Source organism: Mustela putorius, unplaced genomic scaffold, assembly GCF_011764305.1.
Source record: "Mustela putorius furo isolate JIRA1106 unplaced genomic scaffold, ASM1176430v1.1 tig00003834_pilon_pilon_pilon, whole genome shotgun sequence".
Taxonomy (NCBI): Eukaryota; Metazoa; Chordata; class Mammalia; order Carnivora; family Mustelidae; genus Mustela; species Mustela putorius.
In genome coordinates, this window is record NW_025421987.1 from 61,776,127 (window position 1) to 61,799,613 (window position 23,487).

Here is a 23,487-nt window from a genome sequence, read left to right on the forward strand (position 1 = left end):
GACCTTTTACTGCTTTAAGAAGTTTTGTGTCCTCTTCTGCTCCTCTTCTTATTCTGTATCTTACATCAATAGTATATTGATCAGTTTTTGTTTCATAAATTCCTTAGGCTTTTAATCCTCTTTCTCCATTGTTTTTTTCTTTTGCTCCTCTAACTCAGTAATTTCAAAATATCTGATTTTGAGTTTATAGATTTTTGTTTGTTTGATCAAGTCTGCTGTTGAACCCCTCTAATGAATTGTTCAGTTTAGCTCTTGTATTTATCAGCTGCATCATTTCTGTTTACTTCTTTTATAGTCTCTTTCTTTTCACTAATATTCTTGTTTTGTTTATGGATCGTTTTTCTTTCTTTTATTTTTATGGATCATTTTTCTGATTCTGTTTAGTTGAACATCTGTTCATAGTTGTTCTCTTGTGTCTCATTGAACTTTTTTTTTTTTGGTAAAGATTTTTATTTATTAAAGAGAAAGAGAGTGAGCTTGAGCATGCAGAAGCAGGGGGCGGGGCAGAGGAAGAGGGAGAAGCAGGCTACCCACTGAGCTGGGAGCCAATTCAGGGCTCAAACCCAGGACTCTGAAATCATGACCTGAGCCAAGGGCAGACACTTTACTGACTGAGCAACCCAGGTTGCTCAGCAACCCTGAACTTAAGATTTTATTTTGGATTCTTTTTCAGGTAATTTATCTCTTTCTGAGCTTGCTTTCTTTTGGGTTGGTTTCTTGGAATTCGTTACTTTGGGTCATGTTTCCCTTTTTCTTATGATCTTAGTATTTTGTTGAAGTCTAGGAATTTAAAAAAATCGGCCATCTCTCTCAGTCTTTAGGGCTTAGCTTTGTACAGGGGAAGCACTAGTCAGTCTGTATAGAGATTCTGTGGGCCTCTCAAAACTTTTTCTGGAGGTTGCAACTTCTCTAGAATTTCCCATTTTGAATTTTTCCGATTTCTTTTTCTGGAGCTTGTAATCTCTTGCTCCCTCTAGTGTGTGTCTGTGGCAATTCAGGTTCTCTGGTTCTACAGGGACAAATAGCCCTGTTCTCCTTGGTTGTCAGTGGCCTCCAGGCATCCAGAGCTTATTATGCTCTGTCCCCATTAGTACTCTGAATCAGGTAGGATATTTTCTTTCTCTTCAGGAAGGCTCTGAAAATGTGAAATATGGTACGCATGTTCCACTGTTTTCCTTCCCAAGATAGAAACTTCCAAGTTTAGGTACCCTTTTCTGGTTGCACTGAGCCATGTTGGGCATTGTTTGCTGCACCATAGGTTCTCTGGTTTCCCAGCAAGGCTCTGCCTTTGTCTTTTGTTTTTAGCAGCAGCAGTCACCCACCCAAACTGTGCTGGTTCTGTTAGCGTCCTGAATCAGGAAAGACAAAAACCATTTCCTTGGAAAGCCCTCTGAAAGGCTGGAATGTTGAATGCGGACTCCTCTCTTTTCTATCCCTATACCCTCTAAGGGAGAAGTCAGAAAACAAGCTGAATTGTGCTAGCTTTGAGGAGGGAGTATTGTGGATACTCGTGTGATGACTTAGACATTTCAGTGTAGCTGTTCTTGGCTTTGCACTCTTCTGGAGTACTCCAACTTTATTGGTTTCTAGAGTTTTAATAAAGATGTTTTGGCTTGTGTATTGTTTTTAGGTTGTTGTGTCTGTAGGGTGAACAGGGGTTGGGATTTCCTATTCTACCATCTTGTTGATGTCATTCTCAAAATATTTTTTCTGTCTGGTGTGAAATATGGTAGAGGTTCTTCTTTATTTCCAGATGGTTTTCTAACACTATTTTTAAGATAGTTTTATCTTCCTACAGAGTACTCTTGGTGTCTTCTCAAACACCAGTTGATCCTATTAAAGCAATTCTATTTCTAGAATGTTTACTTGATTCCATTGATCTATTTTTATGCCAGTTCTCTACCATTTTGATTATGAGGTTTTATAGTAAGACTTGAAGTCAGGTGTTGTTTTTTTTTTTTTTTTTTTTTAATATTTCCATATGAATTTTAGCATTAGCTTGACAATTTCCTCAAAGCTGGAATTTTTATAGGGGGTTAATTGAATCATTAGAATAGGAGAATCAACAAATTGAGTCTTCTAATCTACAAATATTAGGTATATCACTCTATCTTTTGGGTTCCCATTTATCCCAACAATGTTTTGTAGTTTTTGCGTAGCAGTCTTATACATCTTTTGTTAAATTTATTTTCAAAAAAGTTTTTTAAAATAGTTAGGCTCCATGCCCAGTGTGAAATACAATTTGAGGCTTGAACTCACAACCCCAAGATCAAGAGTAGGATACTTAAACCAACTGAGCCAACCAGGTGCCCCTACTTTCAATTTTTTGATGCTACTAAACATAGAAATTGTTTTAAAATTTCATTTCCCAATATTTTGCTGCCAATGTATAGAAGTATAATTGACTGTATTTCACAGAATGTATATTTTATTTTTTGTGTGTGTATTTCAAATCTTCTAACCTTGCTACTCTTACTAGATCTAGTAATATCTAGTAATATAAGGTATATTAAAAATGCCTTTTTTAATATACCTTATATATTTTTAATATACCTTAGGCTTTTCTGTGAAAACAGTCACATTACATGAAAGCTGAGACAGTTTTGTCTTTAAATTGTATACCATTTATTCAGTTTTCTTGGCTCTGCATTTTCTAGGATTTTCACTTTACTGTTGTAGAAAAATGGCAAGATTAGGTACCTTTGCCATTTTTCTATCTTAGGAAGAAAGTAGTCTGTCTGTCACCTTCAAATTTGAGGTTAGCTGTTGGGTTTTTGCTGTTGCCCTTTACAAACCTGAAGAAGAATCTTCTTTATTTTTTGTTAGCTGAGTATGTTTTTGCAACAGTGGGTCTTGATTTTTGCCAAATGTTTTCTCTTGCCTGCTAAGATGATTATGGCTTATTTTATGATACATTTTTATCGTTTTTGTTCTTATTCATTTTTTAATTTCTTTTTTAACTTTCCTGGTGACTTCTATGAATTGAAGACTCCACAGTTAGCTTGTTTTTCCCCCTCATGTGGAGCTAAAATAATGCTATATATAACATTATGTCCAAACAAGCCATTAAATGTAGGTAGTGCCCAGGATTTTTACAGATTTAGGTATGAACCGTGCATTCTCTAATAAATATTTGGACTTTTTGGCATGCGTCCTTTTTCTTAAGAGAGAAGTATTTTGATTTTGATTCAGGAAGTCAAATTGAAGAATTGTGTGATGTGAGGGGATTTCTTAAAACTGTGCATCCTCTTAATACATATGTATTAGACGTAATACATATTTTTGGTAGGAACTTATACTTTCACATTTCATTTATTGATGTTAGACTTTTATAGAGTGATTAAAAGGATGTGTAAAATTGCTAGTGTTTTTTCATTTATATTACAGTTATTGTATATAAATTGTATATATATAGTATATTATTCTATATTTTGTAAACACAAGGAATTGTATTCAAAATCAGCCATTTTTTTAAAAGATTTTATTTATTTGACACAGAGAGAGAGAGAAAGAGAAAGAGAGCACAAACAGGAGAGTGGCAGGTAGAAGGAGAGGGAGAAGCAGGCTCCCCGCAGAGTGTGGGAAGCCCGATATGGAACTTGATCCCAGGACTCTGGGACCATGACCTGTCATAAAGGCAGTGGCTTAACCAACTGAGCCACCAAGGTGCCCCCATATCAGCCATTTTTTTAATGAATAATTTTGTTTCATTTCCTGGTTTTCTCTTTCATGCTGCAGATATGTCTAAGTACATAGATATTGACCCATTCTTTTATCTACAGAGTTGGAGAGTTAACATAAATTTGAAGGTATAATGAATTAATTTTGTATTTTTTCCTGTTCTATGAAGTATAATGTTTTAATTGTCCTATTTCTGTGATTTCTTTTCCCTTTAATGGCATATAGGTTTCTGCCTGCAGGAAGCATTTAGACTACGTGGAATGATGACAAGCACATCACATGTGCATGCGTGCATGTGCACATGCATGTGCAAGAGACAAACGTAGAATGAGACATTTTAAATCTGCTTGTTGGATCCTATAGACTACAGGTGCAAAGGGTATTAGGGAACAGGGGGATTACTGTATATTAGAAAAAAATAGGACAATTTTCATTAATAATGTAGAATTACAAATTGAAAACTAAAAAAAATTAATTGGTGTAAGTAACATAATTTCTGAAAATGCATTTATCTAGTATGTTCAAAGTACTTTCTAAACTGGAAAGCCTGGTAAAAACATAATTTTTTTTTTTTTAATCTTATTGGGATGCCTTTGTGACTCAGTTGGTTAAGCATCTGCCTTTGGCTTAGGTCATGATCCCATAGTCCTGTTTCTCCCTTTACTTGCCATTCCCCATGGTTGTACATGCTTGCTCTCTGTCTTTTAGATAAGTAAATAGGTAAAATCCTCAAAAAAATAAAACAAAATCTTATTATTTGTATGATGTACTATAATATCCTTGTGAGTTTGCTTTTATTTTATCGTATTTTATTTAACAGATTTAAAAAATATGTTTAATTCTCATTTTTCTTTATCTAAGGAATGAAGGAGAGCATTTCTGGTGTTTTAACTTTCTGGTGTCCTTTTCTGAGTATTAAGGAAAAAAATTATAAATTTATTTTAACAATATAGTATCTGTTAATTTTTCAACTTGAATGATACTGAAATTTTTAAATTTAAAAATTAGATTAGCCTCTTTAAAGTTGTAAGATGACCACTTGTAAATTTAAAAATTAGATTAGCCTCTTTAAAGTTGTAAGATGATCATTAAGCAAATGATCCTTGTTTACATGATAAAATTTAAATTTTCAATGAATTTAACTAGTAAATATCTGGGATTCCCAATTAATTCTTTACTGGGTGATCTGTCCTCCTCTTGTTTTTAATGTTGTTCTTTTTCTCATACAGTACCTGTATTACATTGCTCTATTGAATTTTACACGTATTTTTCTAAAAAAAGTGAATTCAGTCAGAGTACCTTCAGAATTCAGTCGTAATCTTTTGATTTGTTCATGAGTCAAAAGAAGTCATTGGTGGCTCCATTAGAAAACTGTTGGTATATAAACTCATTATGCTGAGATTAGCTTATGTTTAGACTTAAATGTAAATTTTGTGCTTGGAAATATTGTAGTTTTAAAATGAGTGGAGTTTGACTTCTGGAATATATGGATAGCTAGAAAATAGAAAATGAGTTAAGATGAGAATCTGTTTATGGAAAAATAGGACTTTTTACATTCTTTTCACTTGGATATTTTTTATGGTGAGCATATGAACTATCCTTTTCATATACAAATGTATATTAAAAAACAAATTCATCATTTAAAGTTTAAACTGCCCATTAGTTGTTGAGCTTTCAGTTGGGGAGCATTTTAGTAAAAACATTTTAATATCTAATTGTGAACATTATAGAAGTGACCCAAATAGTTGATTTTCTATTTTTATTTTATTCCTTTATTAACCCATTGATCTTTATTTTGTCTTATACCTGAAAATAAGAACAAAATGTGTGCTTATACAGCAATTATTTTATTGAGGATACATCTTAAAAGTCAAGAAGTGAAGCTGCTTGGTAATGCTATAAATTTAAAACTGTCCTACAGCAAGACAGTACAATGCAAATATGACTTAATAAGATCACAAACTGAATTTCAGTGAAACAACCAAGATTTACATTAAATTAGGAATTTTAAAACTGATTTAGTTTGTTTTACTGAGCATTTGCTTAATAACATTTTGCCTTCTTGCAATCTTTTTAAAGACAATAATTCGTCTGTGAAATGCAGGCACATCCTCAGTAGAGAAATTGAAAGCAACAGCTCACTTTCTGAAACCACACATATAGCGATATAAAGAAATATTTCAGCTCTACAAAATTTAATAAATCATCCCATTTCCTAATTTGATCATATTAGATGCTGATGTGGAAGAAGCATTTCAAATACCATCTCCTCATTAATATACATCAGTCTGGGGAATAGAATGGAATACTTATGCAGAGATGTCACAGTTACTGTTTCTTAGTTTACTAAGTGGAACAGGTTGATGTGATACTGGGTGCTATTTGTCAATGTCTTGTTAAAATGGTTTGGGTCGAGTTATGGAGTCCAGAAAGACGGCGGCTGATAAATCAAAAGTGGATTGAGTGGACAGGAGGCAGTGATTGATACTGTGACAGGATATGAAGAAAGGAACCTTGATACAAGCATGCATTATATTGAATATGAGAAGGAAAATGGCCCTGGAGTATGGATATTATTCAAGGAAATGAGAATAATAATATCAGCCTGGAAATATTGCAAGGTGAAGATTAGGATAGTCTTTATTAGAGTGTAATACTTTGTCAGAATGGTAGGGGTGAAATTATGTAAAAATTTATGTGAGAAGAATATTTTCACCTATATCTGAAGACCTTTTAATGATTATTTGTTGCTTAAGGTAGTTTTAGCCTTGCTTTTCCAGACTAATTGTTAAACTTCTTTATAGACATCCTAACTTCCAGTGAAAAACACTTTTTCTTTTAGATTAATTTAAAACGCATTTACCTTCACATCTTGATTTTATAGAAAGAATTATGTATTCGGAGACTGAACTTGTATATATAAATGGTATTTTTCTAACCACTTGGTTCTGACCTGTAAAATTACATCTTAACTGGAAATGAGAAATCTGTATTGCACAGTTTTCAGCATGTTTTAGGTTAGTCGTTTTGAATGGCAAATTAAAGATCCCTGACAGATGAGTTGTTTCAGAAAGGTCAAGGCTATATATACTGAATTTTCTTTTATTGAATTAATCAGTGAAATATTAGTTGATGTCAGGGAGTTCTTGGTGGGAATCTTTTGATTAGTTTGACTTTTGTCCTTGAAAGTAGGAAGAACTCTCTTTTGCTTCCTCAGTGGAAGAGTTGTATATCTAACACTGGTAGAATGAGGTTCTTTGGAAAGGTATTCAATTAACTTTTAATAGTGTAGAGAAACAAAGAGATGTGGTATTATAAATAATTGTGATGACAGTACTTGATTCTTATGTACAATGTATCTTTCTTCTTAAGAACTTACATCTTATGGCACAATATTTGTTAAGTATATAATAGAAAACATTTGAAATGAGGCATTGGTAAGTATTTATTCAAATATTGAAACTAGGGGGCACCTGGGTGGCTCAGTAGGTTAAGCCTCTGCCTTCTGCTCAGGTCATGATCTCAGGGTCCTGGGATTGAGCCCCGCATCTGGCTCTCTGCTCAGCAGGGAGCCTGCTTCCCCCTCCTCTCTCTCTCTCTGCCTGCCTCTCTGCCTGCCTCTCTGCCTACTGCGACCTCTGTCAAATAAATAAATAAAAATCTTTTAAAAAAATATTGAAACTAATTGTAATGAATCTATTGACAATTTTTTTTCTAGCTTTATAAAAATCCTGATAGGTGTGTGTAGTAGATAAGTGTGTGGACTCTTCAAAACTAATTTAATTAGATGAGAGCTGTTATTTTGGAATTCATCACCTCAGCATTTGATAAACCAACAACATTGTGTTGGCTAAATAACAGTCTGGTACTTATTTTAAGTTCTTTTATTTTTTTTTCTTTTTCTTTACTGAGATAAAGTTGGTATATAACATTATATTAGTTTTAGGTATACAACATAATAATTTGATATTTGTATACACTGAAAAGTGGATATCTACAGTAATTCTAGTTACCATTCGTCACCGTACAGTTTACCCCCTTCACCCATTTTACCGCCACTCCAACACCCTGTCCCTTTGGCGACAATCAATCTGTTCTCCTTATCTGTGAATTTTGTTTTGTTTTGTTTGTTCATTTGTTTTGTCTTAGATTCCACGTGTAGTACTTGTTTTTCTTTGTTTGACTTACTTCACTTAGCATGATGCTCTTGAGGTCCACCCATATTGTTGCAAATGGCAAGATTTCATTCTTTTTTATAACTGAGTAGTATTTTGTTGAATATATATATATATGCCACATCTTCTTTATCCATTCATTTACCAATGGACATTTAGGTAGTTTCCTTCTCTTAGCTGTTTTAAGTAATGCAGTGAATGTAGGGGTGCATATTTCTTTCTGAATTAGTGTATTTGTTTTCCTTGGGTAAATACCCAAAAGTGTTGCTTAAGGTAGTTTTAGCCTTGCTTTTCCAGACTAATTGTTAAACTTCTTTATAGACATCCTAACTTCCAGTAAAAAACACTTTTTCTTTTAGATTAATTTAAAACGCATTTACCTATTTTTGTCAGAATGGTAGGGGTCATATAATAGTTCTATTTTTAATTTTTTGAGGAATGTTAGTTTTTAACTGTGCTATTTACTACCACAAGTTGTTTTTTGAGGCCCATAATGTGATTCTGAATATTTGAAGAAGAAAAGGAAGTAGTCATTTTCAAATTATAGGATACATTTTCTATAGTTTTCTGAAGTTTTCCCTCCAATTTGTTTTTTTTATATGGCAGCCAAAGTGCATTTTTGATAATGCCTCTTTTATTTCAGTGGTTTAGAATACTGTCTAAAATGTTGATGAGGCCTGAAGTCCCTCTGTGATCTGATTCCCCGGCCTTGGCAGTCACCTCTTTCTAATCGTGGTTATACCTACAGTGTCTCTGCAGTTCCTACTTCTCTCTTAGGGCTCTTGAAAATGTGGTTGCTTCTGTTTGAAATGTTCTTTTCTCTCTCTCATCAACCCCTCTTCATCTTTGAAGTCTTGAGTTAGAAGCATTTCCTTGGACAGCGTTCTCCCATGATATGCAGTACTCACAGTTCATAATCTAGGATTTTAGCAAGCATGCAAGCTGGTCCTAGATACTCTTACCAAAGCATTGGTCTTAACTGATTTTCAGCTTGTTGATTGAGCATTAGGCTCAACAAGAATCACTTCTCATTGGAGTCTCATTTCTATCATGGAGAAGCAAATTTGAAATTATAGGAGGTGACATTAAAGACAAGTTAGAGGGGCACCTGGGTGGCTCAGTGGATTAAGCCTCTGCCTTCGGCTCTGGTCATGATCTCAGGGTCCTGGGATCGAGCCCCGCATGGGGCTCTCTGCTAAGCAGGGAGCCTGCTTTGCCCTCTCTCTCTGCCTGCCTCTCCGCCTACTTGTGATCTCTGTCTATCAAATAAATAAAAATCTTTAAAAAAAAAAAAGACAAATTAGAAATAAAACAAAAAAGTTCTAAATCAGGATTTTTCTAAATTTCCATGTCCTCACCTATGCAATGAGTACTGAACTCATTCTAGTTTGAATGTTTTTAAATTTTTTGAGAATAAGTTTCATGATATATATCTTTTAAAAATCTTTTTTCACTTTTGACTTATTTTTTTAAGCTAATGAGTTTGCCTGCTATTAATGCCTTGTTACCATGTTCCAAAAGTATAATTAAAGGCACTTCAAGGAACTGAATATTTACTCACATTGACCTTATTGATTGCTGGCCAGCTTCTACTGGCTTTCCTACAGAGCTCTAGCTTGCTCTAGTTTTCCTAAGGAGCTTTTATTCTTTGTGCATTTGTGTTGGAAATGCTCGTATGTGCATTTTGTTTATCTGATTAATAACACTCAGAAGCCACTGTGAGGCCCTGTAGAGGAAAGGATGTGGAATTTTTAGGGCTCGGAAGTTATTTTAGATTACTTCTTTTCAATGAAGAAGCTGAAACTAGAGAAGTTAACCAAGGTAACTAAGTAGTGGCTGCAGAAATGGTTCCCTAAGTATGTGGTGATTTTCTGGCTTCTCTTTTCATAAGATCCACCCCGCCACCCTAGTTTTTAAATGGGTGTAGATTATGCAGGATCAAGAGAGGAAGTGAGAAAATTCTGGAGGAGCTAAAGTGGGGCAGCATTGTTCTGGGACAGATAGTCTCAGAGGGAGCTCTCTGCTTGGGGATAATAGAGTATAAAATGAGCATTGTGCGTAAGTTCAAAGAATTATCAGTTTGTTTTAAAACTCTGCTCTATAAGGACACAGTTAAATAAATGTGTAGTTTCTTTATTTATCTTAGATAGTACATATTTATAAAATGTACCCAAAATAATGTGAAGTCCAAACTGTGGGTCTAGCCATAGATGCAGTTAAGATTTTTTCAGGTCACTATTGATTTTTATTACTGTCTTTGACTGGAGCCAATAGTAGTTTTACACTGGTATTCAAAACAGATTTTCAGTTAATCCTATGGAATTAATGAGCTTATTTTAAAATCAGGGTACTTTAAAATAGGAAATTTGTTTCCATTCTTCGTACGTTTTGTATTAAAACTGTTACTGGTTTGTAATTTAATTGTGAGAAGCTACTACAGAGAGACTTGATTCATCACAGAATTTTGGGCACCAGATCAGACTCTAAAATCATGTACATGACATAACCACATTAATGTAAGATACCTCTTGCATATTTACTTTTATTTTTATTTTTTTAATTTAAATTCAGCTAGCTAACATCTTTAGTTTTAGATGTAATGTTCAGTGGTTCATCAGTTGCATATAACATGCAATGCTCATCACATCATGTGCCCTCTTTAATGCCCATCACCTAGTTAACCCTTCCCCCCACCTACCTCCCTTTCTGCAACCCTCAGTTTGTTTCCCAGAGTCAAGAGCATATTTATTTTTAAAAATTAACAATGCAAGACATCACAGTGATTTCAGCAGTTTCATGTTTACTATTCTGCATGATTTCTGGTAAAATAGTTCATCTTTCTTTGATATGAGGTCTTTTGCTTTTAAATAAAATGTTAATCCTAAAAAAACCCAACAGAGTACTCTTCCTTTCCCCCACCCCTCATCCATCTGTCAAGTTGCTTTTTGTTTTTTCTTTTTTTAAAGTAAGCTCTAGGTTCAACATGCAGCTCAAACTCAAGACTCTGAGATGAAAAGTCACACGCTGTACTGACTGAGCCAGCCTGGTGCCCTTCATATTGCTTTTCAGTTAGGATTTTCTAGGTTTATAACATACAGTTCAAACTGGCAAAAGGTGAACTGTTAAATGTTAGTCCTGACATTCTCCCAGTTTTGAATAAAAGATTTGATGTAGCTCTGTAGTGTTGGGCTGATTAAATAAATGAATACTATCCTCTTTGATACTTTGCTTTAAGGTGATGCCTTCCAGTTCTCCAGTTATTTTAAATAAGTTTTAATTTTTACACATCAAAATTTGTTGTTTAAGTCCAAAAGAAGTATAGTTAAAAACTAGTTGACTTACCTTCCAATCTTAATAAAACAAACAAATTTTTAACTGGCCTAAGAACTGGATTCTGTAATGATGCAGATGTAATGACACTGGATTCTGTAATGACTTTTTCATAGACATTTCTTCTCAGCTTTTAAACCAGAGTGCTATTCTTTTTTTTTCTGTTTTTGACTCAACATTGGAGAACTTTGCTGCCCAGGTAGAATCAGGGCCCACATTTCCCCCTGGGGTGGCAGCTGCATTGTTGGCAACCCTGACTGGGGAGTCCCGAACTGACCGGATAGAACCACTATCTCTTAGCTAAGTTATAACTACTTTTCTGGTTTTTAGCCAAGTCTCATGGTTGTGTAGGGTGAGGTCATGACTCTAAACCTGCTTAGTAGGTGGTCTGTCCATTTTGATTTTCCGTTGTTCCTCTTCACTGGTATGGAGTTCATGCAATATTTACCACAGTATCAAGTTAAAGACATTTATTTAATATAAACTTTTGGTTAAGGTGATTTCATTATGGCAGTAGTTGAATTTCTTGCTTTCTCATGCCTCGTTTATAGCAGAGCAACAGAGGAAGATGAGGAGAATGCAATGTTGTGATGCTTTATTTCCTGGGCAGAACCTGGGTCAGAATTTACCATGGTTGCTTACCACAGGTACTACTGTTGGATATAACTGACTGCCATTGTGTTTTATTGGGTGGCTTCTTGATGTTGGCAGATACTGAAACTGTAGTTGAGCTTATTGTCATAGGATTCCCTTTTTGATTTTTCTCTTTATCATTATCTGCTTATGCTTTTATATCATTATGGTATAGCCAAAGATAGAAAATAATGTTTCTCATATCCTGTGCTGTTTGTAAGTAGATAAGGGCAATTTATTGAGAATGAAATTAATTATTTCCCCTTACTCATTTCTGTGAAGTTGCAGAATTGTGGAATCTTCCAAAAAATTGACAATGATTATTTAAAATTACCAAAGTAATTTGAAAGTAGGTAAACTGTCGTCTGTTTTTATAATGGTTGTCGATTATAAATAAAGGAGTCCTTAATTACACCCTTTGCTTTTGTTTCTTCTGTACTTCACTCATTGTTTGGTAGGAAGGACCTAGAGTATATACTTAAAAATCTGTTTCATATAAGTTCATATTTATTCTGTTTTATGTAAGCAGTGCTTAATATTTAATATTTTGTTCTAGAGCTTACTATCCATCTATATTTTTTGAGAATGAATATTTTCATAAGCATGTTTATCTTGCGGGTGCTATACGCTTCACAACTTTCACCTACAGCAGGAAATGTAAAAATACTTTCTGTAACCTCGTATTAAATAGTGTATTTCTGATGGTGGTGAACTTCCCTAATTCCTTCTGGCCTGTTTTTTGATAATTAGAATAAATAACTTTGTATTCACAAAGAGTAGAAACGAAAATAACATAAAGATACTTCTGTCATTGGGGCACCTGGGTGGCTTAGTGGGTTAAGCCGCTGCCTTGGACTCAGGTCATGATCCCAGGGTCCTGGGATCGAGCACCGCATCAGGGTTTCTGCTCAATGGGGATCCTGCTTCCTTCCCTCTCTCTGCCTGCCTCTCTGCCTACTTGTGATCTCTGTGAAATAAATAAACAAGATCTTAAAAAAAAAAAAAGATACTTCTGTCAAATCCAATTAGTCTTTATTTTTTGAAGTTAAATTTTGGAAGGTCATTTTGCACTCTAATCTTTCATGAATTTTTTTTGAACTATATAGTAATAAGTTTTTCCTCACAGGATTTTTGTGGCAAGAAATAAAGAACTTTTCATCATTATCCACTCTGTATTCTTTCCTTTTATTTTCCTCTCCAATCTAGATTTTTTAGAATTTTCACTGGTTCTGCTATGCTGTTTTTAGTGAAATAATCTATGTTCATACTTTATCACTGCGTCTTGCATTTGGAATCCAGGCATTTTGTACCAGTTATCTTTCAGCATTATTTCAAGGCTGAAGATTCTAAAGTTACATAGTTCACATTCATGTGGAAGGCCACCAGCTCTTACTTTTTTAATAATTTTATTTTCACTTACATGCATTGTCTGGCTCTTGTCAGAAGATGGTTTTATATGAAATAGACTTAGGTAGTATTTTCTTTTCTGTTTCCAATATGCTTTCTGTTAATGGCCACTATTACAGTTGGCCTTTCTGACTATAGCAGCACATTGAAAATGTTACTCTTCAGGAAACAGTGTGTAATGACTACCAGATCTCATTCCAGATCTCTCTTATTTTATGAGTATAGTAATCCTTTCTCATTTATGAGTTTGCCTTATTTGAAATTCAGATACAATGTAGATTTACTTCTGTACTGTATATGTTTTTCAGAACCTCTGCTGGACATCTGGGTCACTTGTTTCTACCTTTGTTCTTCTGCCAGTTGCTTCTTAGGCGATTGGTCACATACATACTAAGTGTCATGAAAATATATTAGATTCTATCATTGAGCTATGTGTATTACCATGTGGTATTTGTAGCCCTTATGATATTGGGCAGGAAGAGACAAAAAAGAATGTTGTTTGTGCTGTCAGAACTATTATGGCCAAGGTAGATGTCTAGTGGTGCTCCAAGTAAAGTGCTGTGACAGTGTAAAATGAGAGGCATATTTTTCAGCTCAGTCTCCAAGGAGTTTGGGATTCTTCTTGCCAAAGAGGGCTTAAGAATGACTACCCACCTCATCAAGCTTATGGGATACAGACTAAGGAAGCCAGCTCCCAGGTTAGAGAGCAGAGAGCTGTAGTATCACAAAACATTCCTATTAATTTGTAAAACCGGAACTAGAATTTTGTGATGAATGTATTTTAATACATTGCAGAAATTAATAGGTATGGCCTTTTGTAGAAATTAATAGGTATGGATTTGATTTTTAAAGGGCTGTATTTGAAGAAAGTGTATAAGCAAAGTCTAAGAATGGACTTTCAGATGAAGTGTGAATGAATAACTGACCAATAATGAAGTGCAAAAAGGCTTTCAAAAGAAGTTGACAGTTTATATTCCATGCTACATTCAAAAGATAGAGAGAATCCTAGGTTTAATGGCTTGTCACAATAGAAAAATCTGGATGTGGTTGATTCTTAACCAACTGAGCCACCCAGGCGTCCCTGGATGGTGGTTGATTCTTAACCTTTCTCTGGTCACATCAGATGTAAAGTGGAATGTCAAAGGGAGAATCTGATGAAAACCATGGATCTTCTTAACAGAAAATTGCATGTATTTGCGTACATGGGTTTTCATGTCCTTAAGAAGCATTCATAGACATCTTAAAACTCCCTAGACCCACAAGGAAAGAACCTTTATGCCAATGTCAGAAACATTCAAGCAGCTTTCAAAAATGCAGGTGTAAATATGAGCTAAGGGAGGCAGCAAGTTCTTCCTTTCCTTCCTCTTTTGGCCCCATTATTGTCTTTTTCTACCTCAGTAGTACATCTTTTCTTAATTTCAAAAGAAAACTGAAAGAATATAGTTTATTACCAATTTAGGGTAGGGAAATACTTTTGGTAGCTAATATTGTGTTCTTTGTTTTCTATATTTTTATTTTGGTGAGTGTAAAACATATGAAGCTTTATAGATTATCTTGCAGTCCTATTAAAAAAGACTGAGTTCCGTATCCAAGAGTTCTCCTACTATGGGGATTTTTAAGAACTCAATTCTGACAGTTTGAGAGGGCACTTTATTATCCATTAAATATGTTATATTATGCTTACCTTCATTGTAGATTTTTGTTTCTTTTTGTAATCTTTCCAGGTTTTTGTCTGTTGATTTTTGTTAGCTATTTCCCTGTCACCTTCATAGGAGAAGATTCTTGTCTAGATAACATATAAAAATATGAAAATATGAAATGAGATTTATCCTGTAGTCATTTGGAATAGTTCATTTTGGGATACTTTTGGAGTACTTTATTTTTCATACTGGCTAGTGAAGAAAATGCCAGTTTCTTCAAACTCTCCCTCCTCTACTTGGTTCTCCGGTGATTAAAACTTCCCTTAAGGCCCAGATCAAGTCTTAACAAATTTTTTATCTTCAGTTCCTAGCATGCTGGTACTTGCCCACTAGTAGATTTTAAGAAATCCTAATGGTATATTCAGTAGGTTGAATGAATAATTTTTTTCTCCATTTTCAATACAGGTGTTTAAACAAAGTCTACTTGGTACCTTTGTTTATGAGGCTTTCTGAAAGTCTAAAAGATTTCCTTTGTTTGATATCTTTACTGGCCAAAGAAGAGTTGTGAGTATTTTTCAATATATGCTAGACCAGATCAGCTCTAAGTTTGATTTCCAGGATATTGGTTCCTGAAATTCTGGTTGATTGCTTGGAGTCTTGGGAGGGAACATTGCAGAAAAATATTAATAATATGCCTTTTAAGATTATAAGATAGTCTTTGGAGGAGGTTCAGATTGTTTTTAAAGCTATTCATCCAGTCTTTTTAAGAAAGATCATTCTTCAATCGATCTGAAATAATAATAGATTAAATATTCCACATTAAGTATTTTTATTGTCTAGGGTGTGGTATGGTATAGCCTTTTTTTTTTTTAAGATTTTATTTACTTTTTTTTTTTTAATTTTTTATTTTTTATAAACATATATTTTTATCCCCAGGGGTACAGGTCTGTGAATCACCAGGTTTACACACTTCACAGCACTCACCAAATCACATACCCTCCCCAATGTCCATAATCCCACCCCCTTCTCCCAAACCCCCTCCCCCCGGCAACCCTCAGTTTGTTTTGTGAGATTAAGAGTCACTTATGGTTTGTCTCCCTCCCAATCCCATCTTGTTTCATTTATTCTTCTACCCACTTAAGCCTCCATGTTGCATCACCACTTCCTCATATCAGGGAGATCATATGATAGTTGTCTTTCTCTGCTTGACTTATTTCGCTAAGCATGATACGCTCTAGTTCCATCCATGTTGTTGCAAATGGCAAGATTTCATTTCTTTTGATGGCTGCATAGTATTCCATTGTGTATATATACCACATCTTCTTGATCCATTCATCTGTTGATGGACATCTAGGTTCTTTCCATAGTTTGGCTATTGTGGACATTGCTGCTATAAACATTCGGGTGCATGTGTCCCTTTGGATCACTACATTTGTATCTTTAGGGTAAATACCCAATAGTGCAATTGCTGGGTCATAGGGCAGTTCTATTTTCAACATTTTGAGGAACCTCCATGCTGTTTTCCAGAGTGGCTGCACCAGCTTGCATTCCCACCAACAGTGTAGGAGGGTTCCCCTTTCTCCGCATCCTCGCCAGCATCTGTCATTTCCTGACTTGTTGATTTTAGCCATTCTGACTGGTGTGAGGTGATATCTCATTGTGGTTTTGATTTGTATTTCCCTGATGCCGAGTGATATGGAGCACTTTTTCATGTGTCTGTTCGCCATCTGGATGTCTTCTTTGCAGAAATGTCTGTTCATGTCTTCTGCCCATTTCTTGATTGGATTATTTGTTCTTTGGGTGTTGAGTTTGCTAAGTTCTTTATAGATTCTCCTCACTAGTCCTTTATCTGATATGTCGTTTGCAAATATCTTCTCCCATTCTGTCAGTTGTCTTTTGATTTTGTTAACTGTTTCCTTTGCTGTGCAAAAGCTTTTGATCTTGATGAAATCCCAGTAGTTCATTTTTTCCCTTGCTTCCCTTGCCTTTTGCGTTGTTCCTAGGAAGATGTTGCTGCGGCAGAGGTCGAAGAGGTTGCTGCCCGTGTTCTCCTCAAGGATTTTGATGGATTCCTTTTTTGACAGACAGAGATCACTAGTAGGCAGAGAGGGAGGCAGAGAGAGAGGGGAAAGCAGGCTCCCTGCTGAGCGGAGAGCCCGATGTGGGGGCTTGATCCCAGGACCCTGAGATCATGACATGAGCCAAAGGCAGAGGTTTTAACCCACTGAGCCGCCCAGACGCTCCTGGTGTACCCTTCTTAATGCTCCTTTAGGAATATATGTAAAAATAAAAAGTTTGGAACATTGTTCACTATTTTTCTTTTAAATGAAGAATATTTTGGAATTGTTTAAAGCTAGTTGTTTAAATTCTTAGAAATCAGGGTTTGTATATGATTAGGTTCATGCCTATCAAAGAATGAGTAACTTGGAAAAGTTCTTTTTGGCCATAGTGATTGCATTAAGTATTATGTTACTATCATAGTATTTTCTTAATTTTTTAGCAGTCATGATCTCTGATACTCTTAAAGGAAATAAAAAACTACAACAATGAATTTATTGAATTGTAGTTAATAGGCAGGAAGGGAGCTGATAGAAAAGGCTCCCATGACATCCTGAAGCTTTCTGCACTAGAGAGGATATTACAAAGCTCTAATTGACTACTTTGGAAAATTAAACTTAATATGGCAAAGGCAAAGGCTCCTAAGTTACCATTAAAGACACATATCTGCTACTTAGATGGCTTTTATTATTAACAACTTTGGAAAAAGTTAAAACTATGACTCCGAATCTGTGTAAACGTTGGATTTTTTTTAATTGAAATTCCAGTTAGTTAATGTACAGTGTAATATTAGTTTCAAGTGTACACTCCATTGACCCAGCGGCTCTGTACAACACCTGGTGCTCATCACAAGTACACTTGTGTAGTTACACCTCAACTACAGCTACATGGCTTCATGACGGTCTTTTTAAGAGTACTTTTTAGTGTTTCCCTTTTGGCACTTTATAAAAAAAATACATATGTGATTATTATTTTTAAACTTTAAAGTGTTTTAAGTGGAATAAAATAGCAAATTGATTTTTTCAGAAATATAAACATTTCTGGCTAATTCTGCATTTGTTGTTGTTGTTGTTGTTGTTAAAAACTCTTCAAACATACCCAAGAATAGGAAGATAATATAATATACAGCCATTACTTAGATTCAACCACTACTAAGATTTTTGCCATAGCTGCTGCTGCTACTGCAGCTGGTGACAGTGATGCTGCTGTTGCGCCTCCTCTTCTTGTCCACATCCCCCTGTTCCTCCTCCTCCTCTTCTGCTTTTTCTTCGCTGAAGTATTTCAAAGCAAATTTGGGCAGTGTGTTATTTTACCCACACATTCTTCGCTTTGCATCTCTAAAAAATATGAAAATTTTTTTAACATGGCAGAGTGCCATTAGTAAATTTATGTTCGATGCTGAATTTCTAGCCATCTACTCATGTTCTTGCATATACCTATCTTCACATTTAAGCCACTGTCACACTTCAGGAAATCTGTGTTCCATATCTTTAAAATTTTTCCTAGTTCCTTTTTTTTTTCCTTTTTCAGAAGAGCTAATGTTGAATTTATCCTGGACCATAGGGTATCAGTTTTCATTTCTCTGTAACATAGAAAAAAATAGAAAGATTACTTTTCCATGTGGTTCAGTAGTATATACATTAAAGGACAAATTGAAAAAATCTTTCTTGAATAATAGTGTCTTACTACCTTGCAGGTATGTTCAAAATTTTTTCAAATTCAGAAAAAAAGGTTTCAGAAGATCCTTTCAGTTGGAGAAGATGACAAATTTTCATATTATATGGCTGCATAATAAAAGTAATTCTGTTTTACATAGTTTAGCAGTGCTTCTCAGATTACCTATTTTGAAGGATATTTTCTCCCTAAATTTTGAATCCATTGCACACTAATATTTTTTAAAAAATAATAAAAATGTTGTAATTGGATGAAATTATTGTAAGTTTGTAAACTATTACTCTCAATTTCTTTATTCATCCTAAATAGTTCATGGAGTGGCTGTAGTTCTGAAATGCCACTACTATTAAACATGGGAAGTACTATGATTTTATAATTTGTGATTATTTCAGAAATACTTCTGGGAAGGCAGAAACCACCTGTTTCTCACCTTTTCCACTTTAGCTTTCCTGGTTTGGGAGTTTAATGCTATTTGCAAGCATCATACCAATATTTATATAAGGTCATTGGGTTCTTCATTTGGGCTGAAGGAACAACTAGATTATTCTTCTTATAAAATGTGCAAGACCTGAATGTGTACTTGAAAAGTGTTTATGTAGGGTGATGAGATATGGTTTGAAGCCTTAGATGTGAGCAAGAGAAATAGCACAATAAAATGGCAATAGTTAGGCTTAGTTATAAGACCTAGATTTAGTCCCTATTTCCTGACTTAAAAGCAACGTGATCTTGAGTTCTCTCTGTGCTTGTTTATTCATTTGTATATTGTGAACCCTAACTACTCTGGTTACTTTGCAAAGTTTTGAGCATCATATTCTTGTCTTTTAATTGCTTGTTTCTTCCATATAGGTCCTCAGCAATGTTAATGCATTTTGTTCCAGTTCTCCAGAACTCGACTTACCTACTGTATAGATGTGTTCTGTTTTCAACTTCCTACTTTCTAGCTTCTTCACCTCTACTGAGTATATCTTTTCTGTACCTTACAACTTTTTTTACTCCTCAATTTTTTTTTGTTTGTTTCTTTGTTTTAAAGATTTTATTTAATTGATTTGATAAAGACACACAGAGAGGGGGAACAGAAGTAGGGGGAGTGGGAGAGGGAGAAGCAGGCTTCCTGCCAAGCAGGGAGCCTGATGCAGAACTCAATCCCAGGAGGCCAGGATCATGACCTGAACCAAAGGCAGACACTTATCGACTGAGCCACCCATGAGCCCCAACTCCTCAATGTTTATAATAGGGCACTCTTAATGGTCATCAATGCTCCTTTGGAATTTCTAGTTTAGCTTTTGTTCTTTAACTGCATTGTAGTCTCAATGTAGTCTGGTTCAAATTCCTGAGTGGGGGGAATCTGATTAGTTTAACTAGTATCTCTTAGAGGTGAGGAGCTACAACAAGGGCTACTAGCCAGCCTATTGAACTACTTCCTTTAAATCAGAAGGTCAGTCACCTGTTACTGGTCTCTACCTTTGTGCAGAACCTGGCAGGGGCTGTGGGAGTGACATGAGTGGTACAAGTCCTGTGGTCTAAGTGAATAGAAGGACTTTAATAAAAGGAAGTACTAATACCCATTAGGGAGAAAACATTTGAAGGAAAAAGGAGACATTATTTAAGAAAATTAAATAAGGACATAAAAATACCTTTTAGGAAATGTTATACTAATATTCCCATTGTTTTTAATGGAGTCATAATTGATTAAAAAACCTGCCACTTCTTTTAGACATCCTTTTAATTAAGATGGTTCCATTTGGTGTATCAGTATAAAATATGTTACTTATTTGCTTTTTTCCACTTGGCATAAAATTAAGGAAGAGGGTAGAATTTACTTCCTATTTTGGGAAAATCACAAAGCTGAGGATTTCTGACTTGAACATTGCTTCTAAAAATGATAAATAGTTTTTTTTGAAAAAGAAAGACTGAATAAAAAATGAAATTTTCTTCTAAAGGTAAGGTAATTTGCTAATTTAAATGAAGGTCTTCATTTAATAAGCTGTCTTTTTGGTCCATGTTTGCCTGCTCCACAGAATATTTATTGAGCTTGTATTATATTATATGTTAGATACAGTGCTTAATGTCAATCAGGAGGACATGACAGAGCCTATGAGAGAGATTTGTTTCTTGGTCTAGAGTGGTACTTGGGGTAGGAAAGCATTTTAAAAATAATTTAGTTATAAATGATGTGTAAATATTAGTTCTAGGTATACAACATAATGATTTGATATTTATATATATTACACAACGATCACCACAGTAAATTCAGTTAATAGCCATCACAGCACCTAGTTAACAATTTTTTTTTTCTTGTGATGAGAACTTTAAGATCGACCCTATTAGCAACTTTCAAATATACAATACAGTTTTGTTAACTGTGCCATGTTATACAGTACATTCCGAGGACTTCTTTATCACTGAATGTTTATACCTTTTGACTACCATCACCCATTTTGCCTACATCCTACCCTCCTTGCCTGTGGCAACCATAAACCTATTCTCCATATATATGAGGTTTTTGTTTGTTTAGATTCCATATATGTGATATCATGTAGTACTTGTCTTTGTCTGACTTACTTTACTTAGCATAATGCCCTCAGTCTCTATCCGTGTTGTTGCACTGGCAAAATTTTCTTCTTTTTTATGTTGTGTATGTATGTACACACCAGATTTTATTTATTCATCTGTCGGTAGACACTTAGGTTGTTTCTGTGTCTTGGCTGTTGTAAATAATGCTGCAGTGAACATGAGGATACAGATATGTTTTTGAGATAGTAGTTTTGTTTTCTTCAGATAAATACCTAGAGGTAGAATTGATGAATCATTGTAGTTCTATTTTAAAGTTTTTGAGGAACCGCCATACTGTTTTCCATAGTCACTGTACCAATTTAACATTTCTAACAGTGCACCAGTGTTCTCCTTTCTTCCCATCTTTTTTGTTTTGTTTTTGTTTTTAGCCATTCTGACAGGTGTGAGGTGATATCTCATTGTAGTTTTGACTTGCATTTCTTTGATGATTAGTGATGTTGAACAACCTTTCATGTACTCACTGGTTCTTTGTATGTCTTCTTTGGAAAAGTTTTTCAGATCCTCAGCCTCTTTTTAAATCGAATTGTTATATTTTTCTATTGAGTTGGATGAATTCTTTATATATTTTAAATAGCCCTTTATTAGATATGTGATTTGCAAATATCTTCTCCCATTCCATAGGTTGTCTCTTCATTTTGCTGGTAGTTATCTTTGCTCTATAGAAACTTTAGTTTGATGTAGTTCCACTTGTTGATTTTGCTTTTGTTACCTTTGCTTTTAGTGTGTTATTTTAAAATATATAAAATATATAAAATATATATTTTAAAATATATAAAATATAAAATCATTACTGAAATCAATGTGAAGATTACCCCCCTCTATTTCCTTCTAGGGGTTTTATGGTTTCCCATCTTATGTTCGAGTCTTTAATCCATTTTGAGCTGATAATTGCATATGGTATAAGATAGTGGTCCAGTTTCATTCTTTTATTTGTAGCTGTCTACTTTCCCAATACCTCTTAAGACTATCCTTTACTCATTTTATATTCCTTGATCTTTTGTCATAAATTAATTTGCCATCCATTTGTGGGTTCGTTTCTGGGCTCTCTCTTTTGCTCCATTGATCTGTGTGTCTGCTTTATGCCAATGCTATACTGTTTTGATGAGTATGGCTTTGTAATATAGTTTGGAATCAGAAAGTTTGGTACCTCCATTTTTATTTTTTCTCATGATTGCTTTAGTTGTTTAGGGTTTTTATGGTTCCATACAAATTTTAGGATTGTTTATTCTATTTCTGTGGAAAATGCTATAGGGGTTTTGATAGGATTGCATTGAATCTGTAGATTGCTCTGGATTTTATGGACATTTTAACAACATGAATTCTTCCAATCCATGAGCATAAAATAGCTTCCCATTTATTTGTATCTTCTTTAGTTTTTTGTAATCAGTTTCTTTCTTATGATTTTAATAACATCTTCATTTCTCTAGCTTACTTTAAGAATGCAGTATATAGTACATATAGCACATAAAATATGTGTTAATTCACTATGCTATTGGTAAGATTTCTGGTCAACGGGAGGCTATCAGTAGTTTAGTTTTGGGAGAGTCAAAAGGTATATGTGGGTTTTTGCTGTGTGAGAGGTTGACTCCTCTATTCTCTGTGTTTTTCAAGGCTCACCTGTATTTTATTTGTTTCTACTCTGATCTTTGTTATTTCCTTCCTACTAACTGTGGGCTTTGTTTGTTCTTCTTTTTCTAGTTCCTTGAGGTGTTAAATTAGGTCATTTATTTGAGTTACTTGTTTCTTAATGTAGGCATTTATTGCTATGAACCTCTGTCTTAGAATTGCTTTTGCAGTATCCTGTAGATTTTGATATATTATACTTAATCATTTTTTGAGCCTTTCGATTTCTCATTTGATGCATTTTTTGTTCAGTAGTATGTTTAATCTCTACATATTTGTGAATTTTCCAGTTTTCTTCTTGCAGTTGATTTCTAGTTTCATCCTATTCCTGGAAATGATGCTTGATAGGATTTCAGTCTTTTAAATTTGTGAAGACTTGTTTTGTGGCCTGGCGCACCTGAGTGGGTGGCTCAGGTGGTTAAGCATCCGATTTCGTCTGAGGTCATGATCTCAGGGTTGTGAGATTGAGCCCCGTGTTGGGCACTGTGCTGGATGTGGTACCTACTTAAGATTCTCTCTCTCTCTCCCTCCTTCTGCACCACACTCCAAAAACTCATTTTATGGGTTAACATACGATTTTTCCTGGAGAAGACTGCATGTGCACTGGAGAAGAATGTGTATTCTGCTTTTGGATGGAACATTCTGTAAATGTCTGTTAAGTCCATCTGGTTTAATGTTTTTTTTTTTTTTAA

At 34.7% G+C, this 23,487-nt stretch overlaps 1 protein-coding gene across 1 annotated transcript in view; it reads left to right on the forward strand.

Annotated features, from left to right (window-relative positions):
• Positions 1-23,487, forward strand: part of RSRC1 (arginine and serine rich coiled-coil 1) — a 430,058-nt gene that overhangs the window by 42,599 nt on the left and 363,972 nt on the right. The gene's annotated exons all lie outside the window — the stretch shown is intronic.